This window comes from Lynx rufus, unplaced genomic scaffold, assembly GCF_022079265.1.
Source record: "Lynx rufus isolate CCGP_SWC_20201006 ecotype Redwood Valley unplaced genomic scaffold, mLynRuf1.p SCAF_7, whole genome shotgun sequence".
Lineage (NCBI taxonomy): Eukaryota > Metazoa > Chordata > Mammalia > Carnivora > Felidae > Lynx > Lynx rufus.
In genome coordinates this window covers 129,426,452-129,449,757 of record NW_025814889.1, presented here as the reverse complement: position 1 = coordinate 129,449,757, position 23,306 = coordinate 129,426,452, and the positions used below count along the sequence as shown (strand labels likewise).

The following is a 23,306-nucleotide window of genomic DNA, read 5'->3' as shown; positions in this document are numbered from 1 at the left end:
TCCCTACCTGCTGACGCCGTGACCTTGAGCAAGTCCCTAACCTCCCTGAGCCCCAGTTAACTTCACTGGGAAAACAGAGCCCGTGTTGGCCCCTGGGGGAGCTCTGAAGACCGGCTGAGGTCCCGGCAACAAGCACACCACCCCACTGCTGGTACACAGTTGAGGCTTAATAAATGTTCTCTCCCTCTGTTCTCTACAGCTGGCTGATTTAAGGAGGGTGAACCTCACCGCCAGGGTCAGGAGCCCAGGTGACTCTGTGGCTTGGGAAACCAGAGACCCAGTGGGGTGGTGGTTTTCTGGTACCGGGGGAAGCCTGTTTCCGTTGTGTTGAGGGTATGTATGGAGTGGCCGAGGAGGGAGAGATGAGCTGACTTGTCCAGAAGGGTGCCTCTCCCCAGGTTTCTGGGAAGGAGGCTCAAGCCCAAGGTCTTTTTTTTTTTTTTTTTTTTTTTGTATGAAAGCCAGCTATGTGGCTCAGGGAATGAGGATTTCATAACAACAGCAATAATAATAAAAATAGCAACCATAAGGCAGGCACTTAGCATTAATAGCAGGTTAGTTTATCAGCAGAGCACCCAGCAGGCATTAACTAATTAAAACTCCTCCAAGGTAAGCAGTTATTGATTTGTGAGGAGAGATGAAAAGCAACCCGTGTGGAGGTGCTCACATCAGCCAGGCTGAACGATGAGCCAGTCGAGGCCACGAGTCGTATGACGGCCTCGTTCCCAGGGGCTGGGGGTTCAGGAGGCTGAGCCCCTTTGAAGGCCTTGGGTCCTCTCCTCCAAAAGTTGTCTTCAGCTGCAGAGAAGAGGTGACCATCCTTGCCCTCCGGAGGAGGGGAAGAGAGAAAAAGGTGCCACGGGACAAACCAGTGACGGTGTTACGACCTACTGTGACCTGAGCACTTACTATGTGCCAGGCAGTGGCCTAGTTTTTACTGACAAAATTTCATTCAGTGTTAACAACACCCCTGTGAGGTACATATCATTATGCGCATTTTACAGATGGAGAAACTGGGGTTGTAAGAGACAGTCCTTTCCCCGGGGTCCCAGAGCTGGTAAGGGAAGGGCTTTGTCTCAAGATTTCTGGAAGGTTTTGCGAATTCATGCCAAACATCTCGATCCTTATGATGAACCTCTGCACTAGGGACCTGTTCTCATTTTACAGATGGGGAAACTGAGGCCCACAAGGGGTAGGGCACCACTTATAGGCAGTGGGGCCCTATAGACAGACACAGTACAGGTCTGCCTGATTCCAAGGCCACCCCTCCTTCTCCTCCTGGACCCCGAGACAGGTGCAAGGAGGAGCTCTCTCTGGAAGAGGAAGTTTGGATGTTGAGTCTGGTGTGGAGAGCTTGTAACCTTTGCTCAGTGTGCTTGTGGTGGGGTCCAAGCCGCAGATGCAATTCCCCCAGGGGGCCCGGGAGCTCTGGTTTCTCCCCTTGCCTCGGTCTATGCCCCAGAAAAGTAATTCCAAGTCTATAAAGTGCTTTCACACCCCTTTGTTCCACTCTGCACGGTAGGCAGGGCAAGAAAACCAGTGCCTCTCCCAGGGGCAGGTCCACCCCTGAACTTGGCACCTGATTCGCCTCCATGGCCTGGATCCACACGGTGGGTGCCCTGGCTCCTGCCGGAGAAAAGTGGATGTACTACTTGATTCATTCATTCATTCGTTAAGATCTCAAAAAAAAATTTTTTTTAAATGTTTATTTATTTTTGGGAGAGAGAATCCGAAGCAGGCTCCAGGCTCCAAGCTGTCAGCACAGAGCCCGACACGGGGCTCAAACTCACGAACCGCGAGATCGCGACCTGAGCCGAAGTCGGACGCTCGACCGACTGAGCCACCCAGGCACCCCTAATATATTTTTTTAATTAAGTAAATTCTATCCCCAACGTGGGGCTCGAACCCACAGCCCTAAGATCAAGAGTTGCAAGCTCCGCCCACTGAGCCAGCCAGGCGCCATGTGTTTACTACTTAATTCGACCCCCACAACACTGCCAGGACAACGTTACCCTCGGTTTCCCTGGTATAAGGGAGGGAGTCCCCCAAGGACACACAGCCAGCAGGCGAGGGCAGGAGGCTTTGGTCTCAGGCACACCTACCCCCCTCCATCCCCCCAGCCCACACGTGTAACTGCCACGCTTACCCGTCTGCCCTGGAAATGGGGTGTGCACAGCTTATCGCTGATAATAAAAGCTGACATTTCTGAATGCTTATTTTATGGCACGCAGGGCCTTTTTAATGTAATCTCTGCAACAGTCCTGTGCAGGAGGTGTGACTGTGGCCATTTCACAGATGAAGTGTTCAAGAGAAGCAAGGGAATAGTTTTCCTGGTGAGCGAGGAGAGCAGGACTTGGGACTCAGGTCTGTCTGAGTCCAAAACCCAGCTGGACTCATCCTGCTGACACCTTATCTTTGCTCCTCACGCTCCGACGCCTCCTGGCGATACCTCGTCATGGCCTTCCCGCTTCTGTCCTGCTGCTCTGGCTTCAAAGTCAAGTTCCGTAGTTTGAAGCGGGGCATCATCACAGCACAGCAGTCGTGTGGCCTGGGCATCAAGCTCTTTAAAAGCCTTCCCAGGAGGTTCTAAGGTGCAGTCTGGGCTGAGAACCGCGGGCTGAAGAAAAAGGCACGGAACCTAGATCTCAGCGTGGAATGATCTCGCGAAATCCTCGGGTTTGGTGCCCTGTCTTCATTCTCTTCACAGATGAGTGAGGAACCCGAGGCCCAGAAAGCCGAAGCGTTAGGCCAAGAGGGCCAGCAAGTCAGGCTGGGAGTGGAGGCTGGAGCCCGAGCTCCCGAACCCGGCCCAGGGCTGGTTCCTTGCTGCGGCGCCTAGATGGCCGCAGCCTTGAATGTGGGCCATCTCCGGGTGCTCATCGGTTCCCACTCCTAGGACCTTGTCCTCCATTGCCTGGGCTACTCTCTTCTGCTCGGGCACAAGTCAGGGCCTCCAAAGACTGTAACCAAGGAGTTGTGGAAATGACAGCAAAAAGAGGCACAGGGAAGGACAGTCGTCATGGTAAGGGGAGGAGCCCCACTGTCCCCCAAACATACTAGCATTTGCCACCTCCCAGACTTTGCCTGTGCCTTGGGGTAACATGCAGGAGGAAGGCAGATGGGCCAGAATAGTGTCTTTATTACTGATTGAGCTGAGCTTGGGGAATGTGGCCTAATTCCAGAGGCCAGAGTCTGACAGCCCACCCCACGTGCTCTGTCCTTCCCTAGGTCCCTCCACAGACGGGGCTCCCCTGGGAGTAGAGAGAGGGCTCATGCCCCCCATGAGCGTGTGGCTCCCCAGAGCCTGGGAGGAAGAAGGGGCAGGGCTGGGTGGGCCCGGCCTCCCCTTCCACACTCCCCAGTGCACCGGGGTGAGGGAGAGGGGCCAGTAGTGGGGTGCTGACCCACAGAAGGCAGGGGGTGGTGAGGCCCATGCATCCCTTCATTTTCAGAGGGTCTGGGGGGTGCTTCATGGGCATCTGTGTGATACGAGAGTCTGTCTGCAGATTGGTGGGTGATCGCTGCCCCAGGACGGCTGAGGGAGCCGCAAAGCTGAACCAATTCTGCTGAAACGTGCTGTCCCATAGACGTGACTTTGTTAGAAGGATGTGTGGGGTCAGAGCTCTGGACCTGAGTTCTGGTCCTGGCTGGGCTGTGTGCGTGGCCTTGGACAAGCCACCCCTCTGGGCCTCTGTAGAACGAAGATCGTCCCGCAACCTGGTTTATTTCTCAGCGCCGTTCGGGGTCACGGTGAACACACGGCAGGGATGCGCCAACGGATGCTGCGATCCTCAGTCAGGATTTGGGACCGCTGCTTAGCCGTCAGGGCTCTACAGTGCCTCGCTGGGTGGCTGCCTGGTCCGGTGGCTTGTCCTCCCCGGGACCCCGGAGGGCTTCCACCCAAGCGACCCTGGGATGCCCCCTGGCTGGTGATAGCACTGCCACTTTATAAAGCCGGCGGGTGCTTTCTCCACCACAGCTCTACCCCGGGCACGTGTTTTCATCCTGCAGCCGTAAAGTGGGATCAAGCCTGTAAAGTAGTAACAGCAAAGAGGCTCTTTCGTCGGGTTCAGGTGGAGGTGAACAAGGTCAGAAGTCCGAGACCTCCAGGCATTTCCTGGCAGCTGATAACCCTCCCTGGGCCTGAACCAGCTGGGTCCCCGCTGCAGAGGCTCCTCTCCCTGTGAACGAGGGGGCGCACTGTAGATGGTTCTCGGCTTGGACTCATGAACACCTGTGCGCCTGGGTGGTGCCCTCAAAACACGGCTGGGGGCGGGGTGCCACCTGTCTGGGCTCTCACCTGTATGCCATCTGCTGAGTGTGTCTTCTCTGTCTCCTTCCCCTCTCGGAGCCCAAAAACGGAGAAGAGTGTGGCCAAAGAAGTCAACCCAGCACTGCCATGTGGGGTCCCACAGGCCTGGGTTCATGTCCCGGCTCCCACCTACTGGCTGTGTGACCTTGGGCAAGGCTCTGTACCTCTCTGGACCTAATTCCTCATCTATTCACGGTGAAGACAACACCTCCTATAACTCAGATCAAGCCTGGCACGTAGCCGTGTCATGAAAGAAACTCCCTGGTCTCCCCTTTGCCATCCTTCTCCTCTCTCTTGCAGGGCCCTCCCCGCTCCCAGGACTCAGAGAAGTGGATCCGAAGGGGCCTTTGAATTATCCCAGGAGAGATGTGTGGGGTGGAGACAGGAGCTCTGGCCTCTGGTGCCAAACAACTGGGTTCTGGTTCCGGTCTGGAAACTTCTACTCTGTGGCTTCAGGCAAGTTGCTTAATCTCTCTGAGTCCCTGTCTTTACCTTCGTCGGGGCAGATTTTGGCACCAGTGTTCTGGGGCCGCTCATCTGGACACCCCGCCGGCCTCTGCACCTGTCTAGAGGAGGCCTTGGAAAAGTACCCAGGTGGGAGAATGAGGCCTGGAAAGATGGAGTCACCTGCCCAACACCACCTAGCTAGGAGTTCGGCCTGAAGAAGGAAAATGCTTGTTGTGTGTCCTAATTGGGGTTACCCTAGCAAAAAAAATTTTTGTTAATGTTTATTTATTTTTGAAAGAGAGAGAGAGAGAGAGAGAGACCGAGCGCGAGTGGGGGAGGGGCAGAGAGAGAGGGAGACATGGAATCCGAAGCAGGCTCCAGGCTCCGAGATGTCAGCACAGAGCCCAACGTGGGTCTCGAACCCACGCACTGTGAGATCGTGACCTAGCTGATGTCAGATGCTTAACCAACAGAGCCACCCGACGCGGGGCTCGAACTCACAGATCGTGAGATCATGACCTGAGCTAAAGTCGGACGCTCAACTGACTGAGCCACCCAGGCACCTCATTTTTTTTTTTTTTAATTTTCTTTTTTTTTCACATTGGCTACTTTTGAGCTACAACAGCAGAGTTAAGTGCCTCCTACAGCGACTCTAAGTCCTGTAAAGCCTAGAATATCTGCTGCCCCTTTACAGAGAATGTTTGCAACCCCTGCCCTGGCAGCTGGGGTGTCTGTGCCGGAATCCACTGCCCCCCTTCATTTCACAGGTGAGGGAGCTGAGGGTGAGTGATTTGCCCACCGCCACATGCCCCTGGTGGTTTCTTAGGGTCAGCGTACAGGTGGTTAGCTCAGGGCTGTTCTCCCCCGGGGGTCACAGCAGAGAGGTGGAAATGAGGGTGGTGTGGAAATGTCCTGGCAGCTGTACCCGCCAGCTGTGAGATGCTCTGCCGATGGGGAGGCATGTTCCGATCCCCCATTTGTTCCCTTGAGCCTCACCGCAACCCTCCGGACAAGTATTTGTGTCCATAAATGCTGAATGAATGTAAGGGAATCCCCACGGCTTATTCTGGTGGCTGACGTTCCCACGGCCGCTGGCAGGTTTGGAACTCAGAGCCCCGCCTGCTGCCTGCTGGCTTCTCCGTGGGGCTCAGAGCCCTCAAGGTCCCTCTGTGCTGGAGACTCAGGTCAGAGCTGGCCAGCACATCTGGGGATGCTCTGGACCCCAGCGTGCGCTCTAACCCCGCACCCCAAGCTCTGGAGCTCACAGAACTCTTTAAAGGCACCTCCTCGCGCGAGTCATTTGAGAGCATTTTCCTGTCTTAGGAGAAGTTGTGTTGGGGGTGTCTCAGCACTGGCTGCCTGAGCCTGGGGCTTCTCTCCTTCCTCTCACTCCCACCAAACCCAGGAGGCTGCTTGTTCCGGGGCCCCGGTGCAGAGCGCCCAGACAGCTTTTGCAGAGAGCCCGGCTCAGGTCAGCAAAGGGGGCCGGGACGCAGCGGTGTGGAGGACCGGTTCCTTTGCTCTCCCCAACCGATCTGATCAGGGGGTGGCGGCCTGGGATGGGAGAGGGCAAATGTGCAGCCAGACGGCCCTGGGTTTGAATCCTGACCTTGTCACTGGCTGTGTGGTCTAGAGCCTGTTCTAAGACCCTCTTGGCATTCCTTCCTTCACCTGTAACAAGGACAACGAGGATTACCCCTGCATGCGACTCACGCGTGCTGGGGTTTCTTCCGGATGCCAGCAGCATGTGAATTAAATCCCATGATTCCCCCAGGGGACTGGGCCTGGCCAGCCCCCAGTTGGTAGCTATCTGTGTCCTTGTTCTTGTTCTTGTCCTCTGTCCTGGCTTCTTGACCTTCCTCTCCCCTGGGGCCATAAGCAGGGGCCGGCTCTTTGCACAGGGTCCTGAGATGGGTCCGCGGGAGAATGGCATTCAGCAGTGTGGGGTGGAGGTCGGCTCCCTCTAGGATTTCTGCCCTGGTCTTGCCAGAACAAGGACTTCTGCCCTGCCCCATCCGAGTGCCCTGAGCCCCAGGGCGGATCATTGCCCCAGCATGCATTCATCTTCGTGCACGTGCTACGGTGACAGTGAAAGACTTTAGGGGACCCTCCTGGAACGTGAGCTTGGAGAGCACAGTGGCCTCCGTCTTGTCTGCTGCTGATCCCCCAGCACCTGCGAGGCTCTGGGTACACAGTAGGTGTCGAATGCATGGGGAAGGCCAGGAAGGATTCTTCTCTCCCCTCAAGGCCTTCCAGTGGTTTGGAGAAATAAATTGACATAAATGGACAGGAAAAAAGCAGGGGTTTTATTACATGCACAGGGAGGCCCAGTAATGAAACGGAGACCCAAGTAAATGACCAGGGCAGGCAGTTTGTATACCTTTTTAGACAAAGAGACAATAAATCTGTGAGGAATTCACAGGTCAAAGAAAAGGTAACTTTGGGAGCCTCAATCAGTAAGGAATTCTCAACAGAATTTGGGTGGGGGGGAGTATGTTAGTGAAGTAACAAGGGTTGTTTATAGAGCCTTCTGGGCTCTAAATTTCCCATCTCTGGGGATGGAGATGTCTCTTTACCCCCAGATACGGGGAGGGTAACTTTCATGTGGGAGATTCATTTTCTGCTTCCAAGGAGATGGGAGGGTCTGAGTGTCCTTCCTGCCCAGGCTGTCTGTTAAGTAACTTTATTTAAAATGATCTATATAGGGGCACCTGGGTGGTTCAGTGTTGGTTAAGCGTCCAACTCTTGATCTCAGCTCAGGTCATGATTTTGCGGGTTGTGGGATCAAGCCCCACACTGGGCTCTGTGCTGGCAGTGAGGAATCTGCTTAGGATTCTCTCTCTCTCTCGCTCTCTCTCTCTTTGCCCGTCTCCTCTGCTCTCTCTCTCTCTTTCAAAATAAATAAATATACATTAAAAAAATAAACTGATCAATATGCCAAAGTAGCACATTTTGGGGCCGCCTGCCCTTGGCCCCTGCAACCAAGAAACCTCTCATCCCTGAGGGTCATCTGAAAGTCGAAACTGAACTTTGCTTTAGAGCCATCAATGAGGCTTCAGAGATCACTTGCTGGATAAGAAAATGACTTTGTCCCGGCCTCAACTGCATCGTTGTAAAATTTTCAGGGAAGGACTCAAGCCCAGAGAGTCAGGGGCCCTGGGATTTCACAGCCAAGTGCTTCTCGACGATCTGTTCCAAGCAGGATCAGGTGCTGCCTTAGGACCAGCCTTCTCCTCCTGCTTCCGGGGTTGTGTTCATGCTGTTCTCCCCACTGGAAAGCCGATCCTCCACTTTTCTCTGTGTCTGTCTCTGTCTCTCTCGGCAGCCCGGAGTCTGTTCCACCTTCATGAAACCTTTCCAGGCCCCTCAAAACATTCGTTCACCTCATGGCTTTTGCTGAACTCCTCTGACAGGATTACTTTGAGACCCTCACCTTGGCATTTAACTGTTTCCTCAACCAGATGCTACATGTCCCGAGGGCCATGTGTCACGCTTTCTAACCTCGTGTGTGGCCCAGGACGGGGCACACCTGAGCTCAGCACGAGGAAGTGGCAGTAAAACCAGACATGAGCTCAGTATTTCCAGGGTCTGGGCACTGAAATCATCACCCTCGATGGGTTCGAACCCACAGGACCAATGGGATGAGGCCTGTCCCCTACTTTCTTTTTTTTAAAATTGATTGATTGAGAGAGAGAGAGAGAGAGAAGGAATGAGTAGGGGAGGGGCAGAGAGAGAGAATGGGAGAGAGAGAATCCCAAGCAGGCTCTGCACTGTCAGTGTGGAGCCCGATATGGAGCTCAAACTCACAAACCGCGAGATCACAACCTGAGCTGAAGTCGGATGCTTAACCGACGGAGCCACCCAGGCGCCCCAAATGTCCCCTGCCCCCAGCTTTATTGAGATAAAAACTGACATACAACGTGGTGTTCAACGTGATGATTTGATACATGTCTCTATTGCCAAATGATTCTACACTAAAGCTAGTTAATACTTCCATCCCCTGCATAATCATTTTTTTTTTGATGGGAACATTGAAGAACTACTCTTCTAGCAACTTCCAAGTATATAATACAGTACTGTTTTTTTTTTTTAAATTTTTAACGTTTATTTATTTTTGAGAGAGAGAAAGCACGAGCGAGACGGAGAAGGGCAGGGAGAGGGAGACAGAGGATCAGAAGCAGGCTCTGCTCTGACAGCACAAAGCCTGATGCGGGGCTTGAACCCACAAACTGTGAGATCACGACCTGAGCCGAAGTCCAGACGCTTCACCGACTGAGCCACCCAGGCGCCCCATATAACACAATACCGTTAACCATAGCCACCCTGCTGTACGTTAGATCCCCAGAAGTTATTTCTCTTCCGGCTGGAAGTTTGTACCATTTGACCAACATCTCCCCATTTCCCCCACCCCCCAGCCCTAACCATTATTCTACTCTGTTTCTTCAAGTTTGGCCTTTTTAGAATCCACATGTTAAATGATATCTTCTATTTGTCCTCTGATTTATTTCACTTAGAGCTCACTGAGTTATTTTAAGAATTGAATGAGAACATGAAGGTAAAGCAATCTGCCCAGTGTCTTACTAAGTGCTTACCAAGTGCTAAGAATCATTAGTTTTGATAATAAAATTGTTCCCATTTCATGCCAGTTATATAAAGAATTCTCAAAACCCAATAGTAAAAAAAAAAAAAAAAACTCAAACAATTCAATTAGAACATGACTGAACTCATCATCAGAGAAATACGAATCAAAACCACAATGAGATAGCACTTCACAGCTGTCAGAATGGCTAACGTTAACAAGTCAGAAAACAATAGATATTGGTGAGGATGCGGAATAAAGGGAACGCTTTTGCAATGTTGGTGGGAATGCAGACTGGGGCAGCCACTCTGGCAAATCGTATGGAGTTTTGTCAAAAAATTAAAAAATAGAACTACCCTATGACCCAGAAATTGCCCTACTAGGGATTTATCCAAAGGATACAAAAATGCTGATTCTAAGGGGCACGCGCACCCCAATGTTCATAAAAGTGCTATCAACAACAGCCCAATTATGGAAAGAGCCCAAATGCCCATTGATCGATGAATAGACAAAGAAGATGTGGTGTGTATGTATATACAAGGGAATATTACTCAGCGATGGAAAAGAATGAAATCTTACCATTAGCAACAACATGGATGGAACTAGAGTGTACTATGCTAAATGAAATAAGTCAGTTGGAGAAAGATATCACATGATTTCACTCATATGTGCAATTTAAGAAACAAGACGAACATAGGAGAAGGGAAGGAAAAATAAGTTACTAACAGAGAGGGAGGCAAACCATAAGAGACTCTTAAATACAGAGAACAAACAGGGTTGGTGGAGGAGGTGGGGGGGGATGGGCTAAACGGGTGATGGGCATTAAGGAGGGCACCTGTTGGGATGAGCCCTGGGTGTCATATTAAGTGATGAATCACTGGGTTCTAACCTGAAACCAATACCACACTGTATGTTAACTAACTTGCATTTAAATACATAAAATTAAAAAAAGAAAGAACATGACTGGAATAGATGAAGAGGTTTCCCCAGAGACGGGGACGATGGCAAGCACAGGGAAAGATATTCCATGTCGTTAGCCATCTGGGAAATGCAAACAAAGACCACAAGGAGATTTCACTCTACCTAACTATCAGAAGGGCTAAAATGAAAAATAGTGACAACACTAAAGGTTGGTGAGGTTGTGGAGAAGCTGGATTGCTCGTATGCTGCAGGTAGAAACATAAGATGGCCCAGCTGTTCTGGAAAACAGCTTGGTAGTTTCCTGCAAAGCTGACCATGCAACCCAGCCATTGCATTGCCGAGCATTCCCCAGGCCTGCAGAGAAATAAAGACTTGGGTTCACGCCAGATCTGTGCTCCGGTATTTACAGCATCATTATTCACGATAGCCACAACATGGAAGCGACCCAACTGTTTTTTTTGCAGTGGGCGAGTCAGCAAGCGAACCATGGTGCATCCATACCAGGGAACAGAACCCAGCAAGCGACAAAAGGAGCAGACCCCCGGCACACGCCCCAGCTTTAGATGGATCTCAGGAGAACCAGTGTGAGTGAACACGGCCAACCCCAACAGGCAAAGGCTGTGGGATCCCATTCATATAAATTACTGAGAGGACAGAATTATAGAAGGGAGAGCAGATGAGTGCTTGCCAGGGGTTAGGGATGGAGAGACGGCGGGAGGGACGGGTATGGCTATGAAAGGGCCACCTGAGAGGTTCCCTTTTGGGAATGTTCTGTATCTTGGCTGTGTCCATGTCAGTATCCTGGTGGTGATTTTGTGACTTTTCCAGATTCCATCGGAAAAGCCAGGTAAAGGGTACCTGAGCTGGCTCTCTGTGATTCCTTACAGCTACACGTGAACATACAAGTCTCCCCAAACAGGAAGTTTGGTTAAAAAGATGCATAATCTCTTCCAAGAACTACAAGTAATTGCAAGGGGATGGAAGGAAATAGTGAGTGGGAAGTTTCAGTAGAGGTGAGGCTGGTGAGGTCTTCTGGGGGCAGATCACAAAGGGTTGGTGGGGGGGTGGGTTCTGGACCTTCTGCCTGGATATCTTGGCAAATACTGGGGTCGCAGAGGCACTGGAAGGTTTTCAGCAGTCGTGGATTTGGAGGCTCACTCCAGTAGTGCTGTAGAAAGGTACTGAATGGGTGGTTCTGGAAGCTGGGAGACCAACCACAAGGCTGGAGGTGATGAAGTTGGAAGCTGGGTGAAGGCAGGTGGCCAGGAAGGATGGCCTTTCCTGGGGCATACAAAGGCCTTTATTTTATTTTATTTTTGGAATTTATAAAAGTTTTATTTACTCACAATTTTAGTTTAGTAATGTGATTAGCAGAGATTGAAAGTCATTACAATAAAATTATATAGCAAAAAGTCATTATCTTGAAGCCAGTACCAAAAATGGTACAAACCCAAATAATTGACCTGTATCATACATATATTGTTACTAGGCTAGGCTCAATCCATTTTGCTGTATCAGAAACAAAACTCATCCTCGAGTGATGCGAGCATTGGAAGAGAGTATATACTGGCATTTATTACAAAGCATCTCAAAGAGGAGATAATATCCAACAAGAGGGAGAAGTGGTCGTATTATGCACGCAAAATAATCTTGTTCGCAGTGTTTCACTGTGTGAGATAGATGAGCTATAGGCTCTGGGGGTGTCTCTTTATCCTTTCAATCATCAACATCTTATTTTATTTTAATTAATTAATTTTAATATAATTTATGTCAAATTGGCTTCCATACAACACCCAGTGCTCCTCCCAACAAGTGCTAAGGGCTTTTAAAAAAAATGTTTATTTATTTTTGAGAGAGGGAGAAAGAGAGAGAGAACAAGCAGGGGAGGGGCAGAGAGAGAGGGAGACACAGAATCCGAAACAGGCTCCAGGCTCCGAGCTGTCAGCACAGAGCCCGATGTGGGGCTCGAACTCACAAACTGTGAGATCACGACCTGAGCTGAAGTCGGACTCTTAACCGACTGAGCCACCCAGGCACCCCTTAAGGGTCTTGTTTTTTAAGACCCCTTTCCAGAAATCTGCACTGGCATCCACCTTAGGGAAAAAAGGTTGACAGCCCCTTTCTCTTCCAGGTCAGTGGGGCCAAGGAGAGACGCCTTCTGAATACAGCCGGGAGGCGGCCCTCATCAGCTCCGGAGTGCCAGCTCCCCTCCTGTGCCTTTTGGGACCAGGTGAGCAGGTGCAGGTGGCTTTGCCCTCGCCCCTGGGGGGCCCCGTGGAGGAGCACAGGCTCACCACGCGTAGGGTGCGGGTTGAGGGGCGAGAGCGAGAGGAGATGATTGTCTTCATACATCACCTCTGTGTTGCCTGTGTCATGCAGCAAACGTGTCGTCCTTTTGTCATGAAAAAAAACAACAACAACAATAAAATAAGTAAAACTGGGGAGAGAGACCACATCCTAGCTCTCTTGACACTACTGTGTGCCCCTGAGCGAGGACCTTCGCCTCTCTGCCCCCCTAGCCCCCTGCTGCGAACCAAGGGTTGGCCCGAGAGACTTTTCGGGGCAATGAGTCCCCACCCTGTTTTCTGCACGCCCACTCGGGATCCCCCCGGGGGAGGCAGGGATGGCATGCACTGTGGCCCACGTGCCACTCCCAGAGGGCTCCAGGGCCAGCCTTCCTCACACCGGTCAGCACGGCAGTGACCCCGTGGGACCCGGAAAGAAGTGTGTATGTAAGGAAGGTTAAGACCCAGCGATGGGCAGCCCTGTCCCCGAGCATAGCCCTGGGTCCCCTGCACTTCCTGGACTGTTGGCCGAACACCCCTGGACCTCCTGCCTCCAGGAAATGGGTCCTTCTCATGGCAGGGGGCTCTGGGTTCGGCAGCGCTGGCTGTGGACAGCACTGCCATCCCCCGCCCCCCCCCCCCCGGCCGCCCTTGGAGGGACTCTGGTTTTGATGTCGGTACCCAAAGCCTCAAAGAGAGGAAATACCCCATCGTCCTTTCTCGTTCTACACATGGGAACTGTGAGGCCCAGGGATGTGGGGAGCCGCTGTCCAGATGCATCCAGCAGGCAAGGGAAATTTGGGCTTGAATCCAGAATCTTCCCATGGCTAGCCCGGGATCTTCTGTCCCCAGCCCTGGGCTTCACCTTTGCAGAGGGCTTTGCAAACACCCTGGTGAATGAACAGCAGATGGCCGGCCACCTGGAGAGCAGAATGGCTCCGTGGTGCCCCCACATGCAACCCGAAATGTGGGACCCTCCGGCCCTCATTGAGCATCCAGGTGGCAAAGCATCACCCCACGTTTCCCCCGGAGGGCAGTGTGCTTGAAGATCTGGGTCAGGTCATTCAAGGAGGGGAGGTTTCACTAAAGGTGATGGAACATCCTTCAGTCCCGGCTTTAGACTCATTGGAAAATATTTGGGGCGGCATTTTCGGCTTCCTTGGAAGGGAACCTGAGCCCGTTAGCAGAACGCAGTTGGCATCCGAGGGAGTTTGCGAGCTGTGTTCATTGCTTCTGAGGGACTCTGCAGATACAGCCTGATCCTGGCTCTGGGTGTAACTTTTCAGTTTGTCAGCACTCTAGCTACAGACAGCTTCCCTCTGAAGGCCAGAGAGGTGGGGGGCTTTCCCTGCGCCCGGGGCAGAGCAGGTGTGATTGGGAAAAGCTCTGGGTGGCAGACGTTAATGCTGTGGGCAGCAGGCAACACGCTGAGGCTGCGATTTCTTGCAGCATGAATGAGAGGTGAGGCGGGACGGATGTTGGGGAGACGCTGGAGCTCTGAGTGAGCTGCAGAGTGAAGAAAGGCTTCCGTGGTCTCCAGCGATGGACGCTCCTGCAGGAAGACGAGGCGGCCCGTGAGGGAGGTCCCTGCCTTTCTGGAGCCACTGGTCTGGTGACGCTGTGGGTCCCTTCGCCGAACAATGCTTTCAGAATGGATGAACTGAAATACAGGGGATTCGAAAGGAAACTGATTATATTGAAGTTCAGCTATCAAAATAGTAAAATGTGTGTGATGCTCTAGTACCTACGTGCGCTTCTTACCAACACGCTAAATATTTTGAAATATTTGCAACAACCGTAGGGAGAGAGAGGGAAACCGTCTGTGGGGACAACTGTGGGGACAACGTCATGCATAGTGTGAATACAGCGCTGTGTGATTTGTTGTCTGCAGGCCTAATGGAGGGAAATGCTACATCGGGGGTAGAGTTTAACTGAAAATATAGACGCCCATGCCCACAGGGTGTTGTGGGTGTACAATAAGGAAATAGTCTGAGTCAGAAGTTCACAAAAGGTTAGAGTTCTGAATAAATTGCAGTTAAAGTTAAATGGAAATGTATTAAATAATATCCTTGTTTGCTTTACAAGATCTTTTCGGAATCCTTTAGGCACTTTTTAACATGGTAGGGGGGCCTGGGTGGCTCATTTGTTTGAGAGTTTGACTCTTGATTTCAGCTCAGGTAGTGATTTCATGGTTCGTGAGTTTGAGCCCCGCACCGGGCTTTGCGCTGAGAGCAATGGAACCTGCTTGGGATTCTCTCTCTCTCTTTCTCTCTCTCTCTGTCTCCCTGCCTCCCTCCCTCTCTCTCTCTCTCTGCCCCTTCCCTGCTCATGCTTTCTCTCTCTCTCTCTCTCAAAATAAATAAACTTTTTAACATGGTAAAATGTGTGAAACATACATTCTGTAGTAAAGATAACTTTTTTTCAACATAGGAGGGAACACAGACTTCTCTTTCCGTCAGGCCACAGTTTATACTGCTTGGTTTTCATGACCAGAAAGTCGTCTATCCCAGGTCCAAGAACCCCTCATAAGGAAATCTCTTGAAGGTTAGACGTCCATCCCCTCAAGCCCCTGCAGCGTCAGTGTGGTGTGGGGTCACAGGAAAGCCCTTTGGAGTGTCAAGTTCTTCTACTTCCTGTGGGTGACCATCGACTTTTACTTGAGCCTCATTTTCCCCAGTTTATACAGTGGGGATTTTCATCTGACCCTCTAAGGGTGTGATGAGAATGAATGGCCTGAGGGCTAAACAAATACGAGTCCCCTTGGAGTCCTCTAGCTTGTGAACAGCCTGTGTAACTCTACACAGTGGTACCTTCTCCCTTGGCTGCAAGATGTTTTCCCTCGGTTTTATTCAGGTATAATCGACAAATAAAAATTGTATGTGTTGGGTGTGTGCAACATGGTGGAGTGATATACATCGTGTAGCGATTACCATAGTCAAACTAATTAATACATCTATCACCTCACACAGTTACTTTTGGGGGGTGTGTGTGGTGAGAACACTTAGAATTTACTCTCTTCGCAAATTTCGAGAATAAAAGTGTCATCAACTATAGTCACCACGCTGTACATAAGATCCACAGTACTTATTCATCTTTTTTTCTCTTAAAGTTTACTTGTTTAGGGGCTCCTGGGTGGCTCAGTTGGTTAAGCCTCACGAACTGTGAGATCATGACCTGAGCCGAAGTTGGACGCTCAACCAACTGAACCACCCAGGCACCCCTGTTACCACCTTATTGACTGTATTCCCGATGCTTTACTTTTTGTCTCTGTGACTTGTCTATTTTATAACTGAAAGTTTGTTGCTTCTTAATCCCCTTCACCTATTTTGTCCGTCCCCCATCCTTCCCCTCTGGTGACCACCAGTTTGTTCTCTATTTCTGCGTCTGTTTCTGTTTTTTGTTGGTTTGTTTGTTTTGATTTTTAGATTCCACATATGGTATTTGTCTTTCTCTGACATTCACTTAGCATTCTACTCTCCAGGTCCATCCATGCTGTTCTCTATTTGTAATTTTTTGAGGAACCTTCGTACTGTTTTCCACACTGGTCGCATCGATTTACATTTCCACCGACAGTGTGCAAGGATTCCCTTTCCTCCACACTCTCGCCAATATTTGCTATCTGTTGTCATTTTGATGACAGCCGTGCTAGCAGATGAGAGGTGGTGTCTCATTGTGGTTTTGCTTTGCATCTCCCTGACAATGTTAAGCACCTTTTCATGTGCTGGGCCGTCTACTCTGGCCTGTCTTCTTTGGAAAAGTGTCTATTGTCCCTTGCCCATTTTTTAACTGGCCCATTTGTTAATTTTTAAATTTTTAACAAATTGGCTTTTGTTTTTGTTTTGGGTTTTTGGTTTTTTGGGGTTTTTTTTGCTATTGAGTTGTAAGAGTTCCTTATATTTTCATCAGACACACGGTTTGCAAATATTTTCTCCCATTGTTTTAATTTTGTTGATGGGTTGACTTTTCATTTTGCCGTGTGGAACCTTTGTAGTTTGATGCAATCGTTTGTTTGTTTTTGCTCTTGTTGTCTGTGCTTTTGGTGTTGTATACAAGTAATTATTGCCAGGACCAATGTCATGGAGGTTTTCCCTTTGTTTTCTTCCAGGAGTTTTATGGTTTCAGGTCTTACATTTAAACCTTTAATCCATTTTGAGTTCATGTTTGTGAGTGGTGTAAGATAAGGGCTGGATGAAAATTCTTTTGCATGTAGATATCAAATTTTCCCAACACTATTTATTGAAGAGACTATCCTTTCTCCATTGTGTATTCTTGGCAGCCTTGTAAGAGTTGACCACATATGTGAGGGTTTTTATTTCTGTTCCACTGGTCTATGTGTCTGTTTTTATGCCAGTCCACACTATTTTGATTACTATAGCTTTGTGATACAGTTAAAAATCAGGTCATGTGATGCTTCCAGCTTTGTTCTTCTTTGTCAGGATTGCTTTGGCTAGTTGATTTTGTGTGTGTGTGTGTGGTTCTGTAGAAATTTTGGGATCATTTTCTATTTCTGTGAAATATGCCATTGGAATTTTAATAGGGATGGTTGCCAGACTCCTGATTACCCTCATGCTTTAGAGGTGGGTTGTATATATCAGTCCCATGTGATTCATTTGGGTAATTTCCTACTGAGAATTTGCAAAGATATGTAGATGCTTCCTTTTGAGAGCTTTGAAAATGGGGGCAAGGGAACGCAGAGATCATAGAGGATGTTTTATTTGCATCCCCTGAAACTTTTAATCTATGCATATGGTAGCTAAGATGTACTTAACATCTACTATGCATCAGAGGTGCTGGTGGTCTCTCTGTGCCTCAGTATCCCATCAACAAAGTGAGAATACTAACAGGGTCTACCTCCTAAAGGCTGTTAGGAGAGATCAATGAGTAATGTTTATAAAGTGTTTATGATGGCACATAGTACTGTATCTGTGTTTAATAGGTAAATATGTAGTCACTGATCCAAGTAGCATCTTTGCAAAGTAGGTCTGGCTTTCAATTATCCGATAAGGGAACTAAGGCCGAGCCTGAGATTGTTGACATTTGTCAAGGGAGAGAGGTCCTGTGATCTCTTTCTACTCAGTCAGGGGGGTTGTCATGGATTCCCAGAACCACAAAGGTGCGCGGGCTTGTAGGTCACTGGATGCTAGAATATGCAGTCCCTTTCTGCTCTCGTCCACAGTGTTCTCCTGCACCACCCACCATGGGCCACCACTCTGGCCTTCCTTGTGTCCTAAGAACATGTCCAGACTACTCTCACTGCAGAGCCTTTGAACTTGCTGAGCTGTATGCACAGGGCAGTGCCCCTGATCTTCTCAGAGCTGCCTTTGTCCCATTGCTTAGGCCTCAGTTCAAGTGTCTTGATCCCATAGAGGCCTCACACGGTCATCCTAACTCCATTTGCCCCTGTCCTGTTACTATCGTATCACGCACTTAAAATCTTTGTAGTTCTCTGAAATTAGTATGTTTATTTTTGCTTATTCAGTTCTTTTTTTTAAATTTTTTTTCCAATGTTTATTTATTTTTAAGACAGAGAGAGACAGAGCATGAATGGGGGAGGGGCAGAGAGAGAGGGAGACACAGAATTGGAAACAGGCTCCAGGCTCTGAGCCGTCAGCCCAGAGCCTGACGCGGGGCTCGAACTCCCGGACCGCGAGATCGTGACCTGGCTGAAGTCGGATGCTTAACCGACTGCGCCACCCAGGCGCCCCTTTGCTTATTCAGTTCTTATCTGTCTTTCCTCCTCCTCAGAATATAAACTTCAGTACAGAAGGAAGTTTAACTTGCTCGCTATTGTTTTTCTACCTTCAGATAGTACTTTGAACGATATAAGTTTGCAAATATTTACTAATTGAATGAATACTACGCTCTGATGAGTTTTGGCTCAGACACATGTGCTGTCAGGGAGCTCATTCCTTCTTGAGGCCATCTGCTCTGCTTTCTGTGACTTTGACTGTTAGAAAGTTCCTTCTTTAACTGGATTAGTTCTGCCCCTTTGGAACCCACAGAACAAATCTCTTCCTATCACCTTTGGAGATGAGCTTTAGTTGGTGGCCCCGTTTTTGGTTTGTCAAAAGGTTCCCTTTGCCTTCCTTTCCCCCCTTCATGTGGCCTTTCAGGTAAGGCATAAAAATGGACGTTGTACCCTCCCCCCCCACCTTTATCTTCCAAAGGTATTCACCGATGGCAGACTGCCAACTGCGGTGTGCAATTACCTGTCCTAACTGGGGTCCTCTAGTGTCATGGATCAGACACCCACTCAGTCTTTCCGCCCAAGAACGAGAAGGAAACTTGGGCAAATAGGTTCATGTTTCTAGAGGTTTATGGTGCTATTAATAGATTTCCTGTGGGAGTGAAAACGTTCACTGGTCAAAGTCTGAGACACACGAGGTTTTACTGAGTTCAGCCTTCCTGTAAATCTTGGTGTCTTTTCTGTAGATCTTCCAGAATCTTTGAGATGCAATGGGCTCTCCGATTCTCTCTGAGGGACCCAGGTTACAGATTTCCTGGGTGGATTCACCCTTGGACCTTGGAATGCTTTTCACCCCACACCTACAAGCATCTAATGAACCACACATATACAGCGTTTCTAATTTTGGAGATACTTGACTGGATGTTTCTGTAGGCTTTCTGGCTCTGAGATTTCACAATTCTGGAGAGGAAGCTTCTAGGGGTAGAATGTTTTCCTCCTACTAAATCCATAAGGATAGGCCTGCCTTGTCCCCAGCTGATGAAGGGAGCAGGGACACTGATGGGGTGCCTACAGTTTTCTCCTTTCCTATCACCGAGGGCAGCCATTTCCTTGTCTCCTCTTGTCTCTCCCCATCCCCCAACCAGGTTCTTAATTTATGACCCCCTTCAAATAACATCTCAGGATTCTTGGAGAGATAAGAATCACCAGGTAATTATTTGGGAGCTATAAAATGACTTAAATTGGTTAGGATTCTAATTACCACAAAATGACTTTATTGCCTCCTGGCAATAAGAGGCCTGTAACCTTCCTTCCTGGGAGCACAGGTCCCCACCCCCAGGGGTCACACAGCGGTCAGGGCCCTGGTAGCTGGGGAAGAGGACAGAGGCCTTCTTCTCCCAAAACCCCCCACACTCCTGACAGTTCCAGGGAGCAGTCCAGGTGGGTGGAGGTGACCCCACTGGGACCTCATTGGCTCCTTCTCTCTTTCGGTCACTCCATTGACAGACATCCTGGGGACCATGGCGGGTGGCCAATGGCAGGAACCACTCTCTGAGTCTTGACTCTTACTTTAAGGACTGCTCTTAAGCAGTCAGCCTCTTGGTTTCAGCTCAGGTCTTGTCCTCGAGGTTTGTGAGTTCGAGACCCTCGTGGGGCTCTGTGCTGCCAGTGCGGGGCCTGCTTGGGATTCTCTCCCTCTCTCCTTCTCTTTCTGCCCCTCCCCCTGCTGCACGCGTGCCTTCTCTCTCTCTCTCTCTCAAAATAAAGAAACTTAAAAAAAATAAATAAGGGTACATAATGTTGTGGAAGTGAAAAGAAAGATCCATTATAAAAGATAATGTATCTTTGTTATCTGTCTATAAAGATGACACAAGCTCTTCCTGAACCTCCAAGTCCCATGCATGTAACAGGCACCAGCAGCTTCCAAGAACTTGGAGGACTTTATTATTTCCAAGGGAGGTGGAGGGAGTGTGGGGAGGGCAGCGTTGAGTCAGGCCCTGGAGCTTGAGCCGAATTCTAACAGCCGGGTTGAGGGGAGTACTGCCTGGCCAAGGAATGCTCAGAGCAAAGGGCGTGAGATAGAAATGTGCCTGGTGTCTTCTGGGAGCCTCACATGATTTAGCGTGACTGACACGTGGGGCTCATGAAAGGCTGTGCATGAAGAAGAGGTTGGAGAAGGAGGGAGGGAAGGGACCTCTGGAAAACCTTGCCTGTTAGTTCTTCGCGTTGACCTTAAACTTGGCTTCCTGTGATTTCCGCACAGGTCCCACTGTGGCCCACTGGGACTGCACAGAGCAAGCCTTCCTTCTTAGTCCAGATGAGCCCTTCAAACACTTGAGCGCAGGCTTCGATCCCCCAGAATCCCTCACCTGCCTCCCAAGCCTCCCTTGGCTCCTTTTACGCCACTCTTGGGAGATCTGGTTTTGAGAAACTGTGCCTTCTAGATCTTTTTTTTTTTGCTTCTCTGTTCTGTTCTTCCCTTTTAGTTTTTAACAAATGAACGGCTTCTGGATTAAAGTATTTTTATTATGGAAATCTAGCATATCCTAAAGCAGAGAGGAGAGCTCATGAAGCCCCACATGCCTATCAACAACTGTCAACAGCTGTTGACATTTCTCCGGCCACGTTTCCTCTGTTCCCTCCTCCCTTCTTTCTCTGTGTGTTTGCTGGGGTATTTTCAAGAAAATCCCAAACATTTTCAAGCAAATCCCGAGATGTTAGTATACATCTCTAACAAAAAAGGGATGTTAAAAAGCTGGACCACGTGGTTTTCACAATTTACACAATTTATAGAAAGTTTCAGTGTCTTCTATTACTCGGTCCATATTCAGAGTTCTTGATGGCATCTAAGATTTTTTTTTTTTTTATGGTTGTATCTCCTAAGCATCTTTTATCCTGTAATAGTTCTGCCCCCATTTTTTTCCTACATCACAGATTTGTTGGAGAAACACAGTCTTTTGTCCTGCGACTAGCCCATATTCTGAATGTGGCTGATTGCTTATTCGTGGTATTTAATCTGTTCTTCTATCCTCTACACTTCCTGTAAATAGGTAGTTAAATCTGGAGTGTGACTGGAGTCCAGCGCAATTTTTAAGGCAAGAACAATTCACACAGATGGTGCTGGGGGCTCCCCACTGCCTCCCATGACGATTCACACAGTAGCGGCTTGATCCACTCACAGTGAGGCCAAGGCTGATGGGGGTTCAGGTGGTGTCAGTCTCATCTCTCTCCATAGGACATCGCTGCTAAACAGAGTCCAGCTGGTCCACACTTCTCTCTCTCTTTTAAAAAAAATTTATTTATTTTTGAAAGCAAGAGAGACAGAGTGCGAGGGGGGGAGGTGCAGAGAGAGAGGGAGCCACAGAATCCAAAGCAGCTCCAGGATCTGAGCTGACAGCACAGAGCTCGATGAGGAGCTTGAACTCAACGAACGCGAGATCATGACCTGAGCCGAAGTCGGATGCTTAACCGACTGAACCACCCAGGCGCCCCTACTCTTAAGAAGAAGCACCAGGAAGGGAATGCATCACTGCACTTGGGTTGGATTATCGAGAAGAGTATCACCTCCTTCAGTCTGCACTTAATGCTTCTACTCATGCAGCCGAAGGCTCCATTAACTCATTTGGGAGGCTGCAGAACACTGCTAACTTCTACCGAACTTACCTTTGAATAAATCACCTACACCTTTTTCTCATGGACCATTGTTAAGCCACCTCTCTTCCTGGTTGTTTTTCTGGTTCCAGGGAAACCTTCTATTTATTTTAATTTTTAAAATGTTTATTTATTTTTGAGAGAGAGAGAGAGCATGAGTGGAGGAGGGGCAGAGAGAGAAGACACAGAATCTGAAGCAGGCTCCAGGCTCTGAGCTGTCAGCACAGAGCCCAACGTGGGACTCGAACCTACAGACTGTGAGTTCATGACCTGAGCCCAAGTTGGATGCTTAACCGACTGAGCCAACCAGGCGCCCCAAGGTCCTTCTATTTATTATCTATCTATTATCAATCTATCTATCAACTTGATGTCTATATTATATATATGATATTTACATGTATTATATCTGCCGTGAACCGCAGTTCTGGATCTCCACCCAATTGTGTGGTCCCCTCCCACATGGGTGCTGGGTCTGACTTTCCCGGCCAGTGAGACATTAGCCAGCAATGTCTGCATGGGCTCCATGAGCACTTAGATCCAGGTGCTTGTCTCCCTGGAGCACTGGCTCTGGGAAGGCCGATGGGGAGGGACCTCATGTGGCTGACAGCACCCATGTGGGCACAGAGCACTGCCCGGGTAAGTGTCCACATCCCGCTGTTCATGAACAAAGACAGCAGAGGGCTGAACTTTGGAGCTCTCCTAGCAGAGTCTTCTGCTGAAATTCTTCCATATAGAGGGAGGGCTGCAAACTTCACTCCAAGCAAATGAACCAACAAAGACCAAGACGTGCTCTTGGGGGCCTGGAAGTAAGGAGTGGTGACCCCACGTGCAACAGCATGGTTTGAACGTGGCATGGGACACACAGTGTACTTGAGACCAGACTGTGTGCATCCCTTGGTCATGCTGCTTTGAGGATCCTCACCGGGGCTTAGTACAGATAGCCTGGTATTACTATCAGGAATGCAGGCTGCCCTAGACAGTTTGCTGCGTTGAAGTCTGCAGAGAAAGCTCCATTGAGTTCTCCTTCCAGGCTGTGTGTGGGTTCTGCCATCGGCAACCAGTCCTTTTGTTGTCTGGGATTACTGAACCCATTCAGGTATTGTCTGAATAGGTACCTGGGTTGGCTAGGTGGCCCCCATCTGATTACCCCAAGGGAGATTTTGGGATAGAAGACAAACTCAACCCCAGACATCCTTATTCCTGTGTTCATGTGCCAAATCCTTTAGATTTGGTGGCAGACACAGGTTTTGTGGAGCCTGAAATTTAAGCAATTTGGGGGGCCCAGTGCAAAATTAGATCTCGGAAAGGGCCCATGCAAGCAAGGGCCCTGAAGCTTAAGATTCATAGCTTTTCAATCCACGTCCTTCCATTTATATAATCATTCCTTCAGCCAGAGTGCTTTTACCCCTACTTTTTTTTTTTTTT

At 49.4% G+C, this 23,306-nt stretch overlaps 1 long non-coding RNA gene across 1 annotated transcript in view; it reads left to right on the top strand.

The window, feature by feature from the left end:
• Positions 1-4,716, top strand: part of LOC124502697 (uncharacterized) — a 112,268-nt gene extending 107,552 nt beyond the window's left edge. Inside the window, exon 3 of the long non-coding RNA XR_006959983.1 lies at positions 4,613-4,716. This is a non-coding gene — a long non-coding RNA (uncharacterized LOC124502697). The remainder of the gene's footprint in view (positions 1-4,612) is intronic.
• The last annotated feature ends 18,590 nt before the right edge of the window (positions 4,717-23,306 follow it).